This window comes from Diplotaxodon limnothrissa, linkage group LG5 (assembly GCF_057381915.1).
Source record: "Diplotaxodon limnothrissa isolate DT_005_m linkage group LG5, D_limnothrissa_male_GT1.1, whole genome shotgun sequence".
Lineage (NCBI taxonomy): Eukaryota > Metazoa > Chordata > Actinopteri > Cichliformes > Cichlidae > Diplotaxodon > Diplotaxodon limnothrissa.
Window position 1 is genome coordinate 27502302 of NC_140600.1, and position 5780 is coordinate 27508081.

The following is a 5780-nucleotide window of genomic DNA, read 5'->3' on the forward strand; positions in this document are numbered from 1 at the left end:
GGGACACCGACCCCCGTGGACTGGGATTGGGGACCCCTGTTGTACTGCATTCACTGAAGTCGCTGTCTTGTCATGTTAATGCTTTTATAATTTCACTACTCATGTGCTGCATGTTCTTAAATACCATTTTTAAAATCTCATACACAACGGTACATAGCCTCACGATTTCCTGGGAACTAAATTTTGGAATACTTCAGAAAAGAATCACTCAGCCAACAAAGATTTCAGTGTGGGAATTATCTGGATTACTTGTTTTTCAGAACAAGTTACCCAAACCATGCAGCAACATATTAATTAAAACTTTGTGTTGTAGATGGACCCTTTCAGTTCAATTCAATTTAATTCAGTTTTATTTAAAAAGAGCCAAATCACAACAGCAGTCGCCTTGAGGCGCTTTATATTGTAAGGTAGACCCTGCAATAATACATACAGAGAAAAATCCAAAAATCATATGACCCCCCCCTATGAGCAAGCACCTTGACTAGAGTGGGAAGGGAAAACTCCCTTTTAACAGGAAGAAACCTCCAGCAGAACCAGGCTAAGGGAGCAGGGGGCATCTGCTGCGACCGGCTGGGGTGAGAAAAGGAAGACAAGACAAAAGATAAGGGAACCTTTGGACCAAAAAAATTGCTAGCACATCAGAGTTAAAAAGTAGATTGTAGTCTGATGTAATTATTCTACTAAAATGCCTCCTGGATGATAGATATGCAAGATGTTACCTGTGGAACCAGGACACGCTGAAGTGTCTGTGTTTGCATTTTCTATATTAGTTTGGAAATATAAAATTAGAGTATTGGTATTGTCACAATAAGTGGAAAATCTAGTCACAGTTATTAATTATCATGAAAAGCTTTACTTCTAATGCCACTTTTATAAAACAAGGTTACATAATGCTTTACAGATAGATTACTGGAAAAAAGTGAAAACACACAAAATAGTCATTAAAATGCAAAGTAAAAGCTGCTTTATAAAAATTGTTTTTACAGGACTTTAAAAGAGAAAAAATAAAGTTTGTACTGTATGTATAAAAAAAGTTTGTCTTACATGTCTTGGACTTAAAAAAAGAAGCAAAGGAGAAAAGGCAGAAACACGCCAAATTATACAAGAACAAGACCTAAAATCTGTGAATCCAGTTTATGTTCAAATAGGTGTCAATATGTATTGAGGCTGTGGCTGTGTTGAAGAATAAAGGTGGTCATACCAAATGTTGACTTTAAAACTCATTAGAATTTAACCTGTATTTCAATGTACTCTCATGTTGTGTTATTTGACAAACACTGAGCCAAAAATGCAGAAATGCTGAGTGAGAAACTAAGTGCACCTCATAATTCAGTTGCTTGTTGAACCAACTTTAGCAGCAACAATAAAGTTAAATAAATAATTGTTTTCCGTGTCACTTTTTGTCTCTCACACCACTATGGAGGAGAAAGTTAACTCTTTTTAGCAGTTTTCTATTAAAATTAACTTTAACATTTAACATGCTGACGTTTGTGCTTTTAAAGAGGTGCTCACCAGGGCTGGGCTGGGACAAAAAATTGGTCCGGGCATTTTGACTAGAGACCGGCCCATAAAGCCTTTGAATGAAAACAAATGCTGTTGTGACAGTGATGTGCTGTTCTGATGGTATATATGTATCAATCTATCAATTGTTTGTTGAAAGATTCAGATAATTATTTTTTTAGAAGTGAGACATTTTAAATGAGAATAAGAAAGTATTTCTTTGTGCTCCCCTTTCCCTTTTAATGCCCTACATGAGCCCCTGGCAACACTTTGCTAGATCCACCCCTGCACAGTTACCAGCTGTCAGCTACTTAGAAAAGGATCCTGGTGTTATTTGTCTCTCAGAAACAGTTCATAACTTCCCTTCAACTCATTCATGTCACCTGAAAGGTAAACCTGTTTCTCCATCACCTGTTCAGCTCTGATGCGAGAAGCAAACACAAAACACAACATTAAACTTTAAAATTAAATAAATGCACAAAGGAATAAAGTCATGCTCAGCAGCTCCTCCTACAGCCTCATACTACAGCTCTTTCCGGTTGTCTCTGATGTGATAAAACTACTTTGGTTTCCTAGAAGTACAAAATCAACTCTGGCCTCTTCCTTTCAGACAGGAAGCTTCCCTGCAGCTTGCTGTCTTTTGGCAGCACACAAACATCACAGAACAACCTGAAAAGATCTGCAGATGTGGGTATTAGTGTATGTCTGTGGTCTGCGGTCACACACATATACGCAAACAGGTGAAGTGAGGTTGCTCCGTTTCCATGGCTGCAGCAAGTTCCTGTCAAAGTCAAAACATGGCAACAAGAAGAAAACATGCCTTGAAATCTTACAGGAAGAGAGCAGGGCTTTAAAGTGGTTCACTCTCACTGCAGTTACCATAATAGCAGAAAGAAATATAGAAAAGGAAAATGAAGAGAAAAAAAATCATAGAAAGAAGAATAGAGAAAGTGAGACAAGATGTGCACAGGTTATGAGAGCAGGAGCAGGGCATAAAAGAATAAAGAGGGAGATGAAAGACAAGCATAGAGAATGAATGGAGGCCTGCAGCCTTCTTGCAGTCACAACAACAAAAAAAAAAAAGGAAAGGAGAATGAGAAAAGCTGCTTGAGGAATTCCATTCAGTCATTTCTAAGAAGGCGTGGGAATTTCTTCAGGACTGCAATGGAAAACTCCAAAGAGGGAATTATGTGCTTGAAGGGTCAAGATAGCACACATGCACACACACATGCACACAAGTAATCCCATTTTACCATAATGCTATGTTCAATGTTGGATTTATGCTTAAGTAGTTTCAAGTTATGAAACTCAGAAAAATGCTAATAAGAACTGGTTTGCATTTACTGCATGTACTGTAGCATGCATTGTTGTTGGTTATAGCAGCCTTCCTTCATTTGTGATGCAGGAAGAACAAGTAACACTTTTCAGTGCACACAGACTCAGTGACTGTCACAGTCCAGGCTTTTCCTAACTTTAGGTTGACTTCACTGGAAACCATCATGAGGTCAATGAAAGATATGAAGAAGAAATAATGAGGAATTAGGATGAGAGAAGAGCAGATGTTACTGATGTGGATCTGCTGTATTCAAACTTACCAAAAAGTCCTAAAGTTATAATAATAACAACAGCAACAACAACAATAAGAAGAATATCACCAGAAAAACAGAGAGCAAAACAAAACAAACAAAACAAAAATCAATCAGATAAAAAAAAAGAAATAGATTTCTGAGTAACATCTCTTCGCAAAATGGGAAATGGGGTCAACTGGGATGTTAAATGTAACCATATAAGTGAATGTGTTTTATGTATGCTTTTTGCATACCTTGGATTTGTACTAATTATTACTAATTACCATATTAGCTTATAATTAAAGATATTGTTCCATCTATCCATTTTTTTCCATTTATTGGGGGAGATGAATATCTATTTCATCGAAAATCTATTTTCTAAATCAGACACAGGAGGAACGTGCACAGAAGAAGAAACCCCAAACAGAAAGACCCCAGCCAAATAGTGGAAATGAAGGCAATAGTAAGCCAACATTGCTAACCACTGCACCACTCTGCCCTGCAATAATAGTTACTGAATAATATTGTATTACTTTAGCCAAAGAAAGCAGGTGTGTGAGCAAGTAGCTAAATCCGATGCAGCATATCTGTTCTCCTTGGAGATGAATGGATTTACATTTAGCTACTAACAAATAAATAACAATAAGTTTAACCACATTTACCACAGAATTGCTCAACAGGCAAAATAAACAAAGATGCATTTTTTTTGCACCTTTGGAGGTTTAGATCATGACACAGAAGCTTCACTTATTGATCTGAAGTTATGGAAATTTTCCAGTTTATGATGGTTTAAAAGTTGAAATATGTTCATTGTTCACAGGTGACAAAACCGAATCAGTTCAGTGAGTATTCCGGGGTACCCATTGTATCACAGTCTTAAGGATTACCTTTAAACCATGTGATAATTTTAGTTCACTCTCTTGTATGGCTTTTAAAGACCCTTTTTTTGTTTACTGCTGAACACTCAGCAGACATGTCATTATCAGCTACTGAAGGCCTCCTACATTCAAAGCACAGCTCAACTTTTCTCTTTCCCAGAAGTCTTGCGTTACTGCGGGGGGTTTCTCAAAATTAGGGGTCAGATCCACAAATGGCTCACAGGTGCCCCCCTACCCAGCCCCCTGCCTCGACACCACCCCCCAGGAGCTTTCACAGACTTGATTTAATGAGCAGAGGGTCTCAGGAAGAGAGGGAGATATTTCACATCCGATATCCACAGCATGAAAAATCACACATGCCCCTTAAACTAGACAACAGACCGGCTCCACATTCAGCTGCCAGAGCATGAAAATGACACAAAGAGAGTGCAGGGGATAAAGACAAAAATAAATCAAAAAGGATGAAATAAAAACATAAAAGGCAACGTTGGAGAGGATGTGTGGTTTTATTTGGGGTGAGCATGTTCTTGATAAAAGGTGGGGCTTCCGTAACAACAGGAAATCAGTGAGAAAAAAACAAAACAAAACTGCGATAGCTTTTTTTCTCAGTTCCACAGAAATCACAAAATGAAACAAAAAAAGAAAAATATCAACACTGTTTTCACACATGCACTACTCGAGTGAGCTGCATGTTCTGATGTCCTGTGAAGTCATTAAAGGGTCTTTAACCTGTTCGCTCCCTAGTGTCTGATGCATATGAGCACAGAGGCCCTGCTTTGGAGCAGAATCCATGGAGCGTTGTGTCTGATGATTTGCACAGTAACAAATAAAGCTGTCAGATATATTGTAATCAAACAGAATTTGCATTTTTTTTTCTTTGAGTTGTAACAGAGTACAAGTAGAAAATGGCTAGAAAAAAGTGTAGTCGTTTTTAAATATACTTTTTCCACCACTGGAATGAGGAACGTGCCCTTTGGAGGCTTATACATTTTCTAGCATTTGGCAGACTGAACGTGGTCTTCAACGTGGTCTTTATCAAGTTGTGCTGCAATGTTCGCACTCACACCAGATCCTTTTTTTAAAAAGTAGTTTTATATATAACTTGAATGCTACAAAGTGCAACAATTAAAAATAGCTGTTTTAGTTTCTGGCCTCATGATATAGCTGTAAAAGGACCTGACACGACCCAGATATGGCTGTTCTGTGCAACTTTTATTTTATTTTACACTTTCCAGTGTCTGTCCTCTGTCATTTCGATCCCCGCTGCCAGCTCCGCTCCTATCAGCCGCTCCGATCGGCTGTCTTCCTCCGAGCCTGGCGGCTACTGAAACAGGGAGGGCCAGATTAGAAGATGCTTGCTGTTTGTGACAACCAGCCTCCCGCTGACACAACGCCCTGAATCCGCTGCTCCACCCCTCCCCTGCAGCTGAGCCACAAACGCTTCACGAATTTGCGTGTCATCCTTGCGCAGGGGCCATGCTAATCTTCTCTGTATCGTATCCAATTTAGCGTACGCGCTTGCCGAAGCAAGCACACAAACCACCCCCTCCGCCACAATAGCGTTTCCGCCCTACATTGCACGTTGATGACATAGTGGTATAGGCTGCCAAGCTCAATCGCGTATCTTATTGCCTGGTGAGTCAGTTTGTGCCATGTGTACTCCCTCCTCCAAACTCTAAATCTCCTTCCCTAAACCAAACAGAGTATTTCCACTTGTGAGAGCTACCACCTGCTGTGTGCTTCATGTAAGAAAGGCAAACGTGTCAGAGTAGTTTAAAACATATGCACACAGCGGTTAGGCTGACTAACTAAATGCAAGTGGAAGTGCTTCCTG

General features: G+C 39.3%; 1 non-coding gene across 1 annotated transcript; it reads right to left on the minus strand.

Annotated features, from left to right (window-relative positions):
• Positions 1-5372: 5372 nt before the first annotated feature.
• Positions 5373-5480, minus strand: LOC146632518 (U6 spliceosomal RNA). Its single transcript, XR_014906228.1, has one exon. It is a non-coding gene; the product is annotated as a U6 spliceosomal RNA (small nuclear RNA).
• Between the last annotated feature and the right edge of the window lie 300 nt (positions 5481-5780).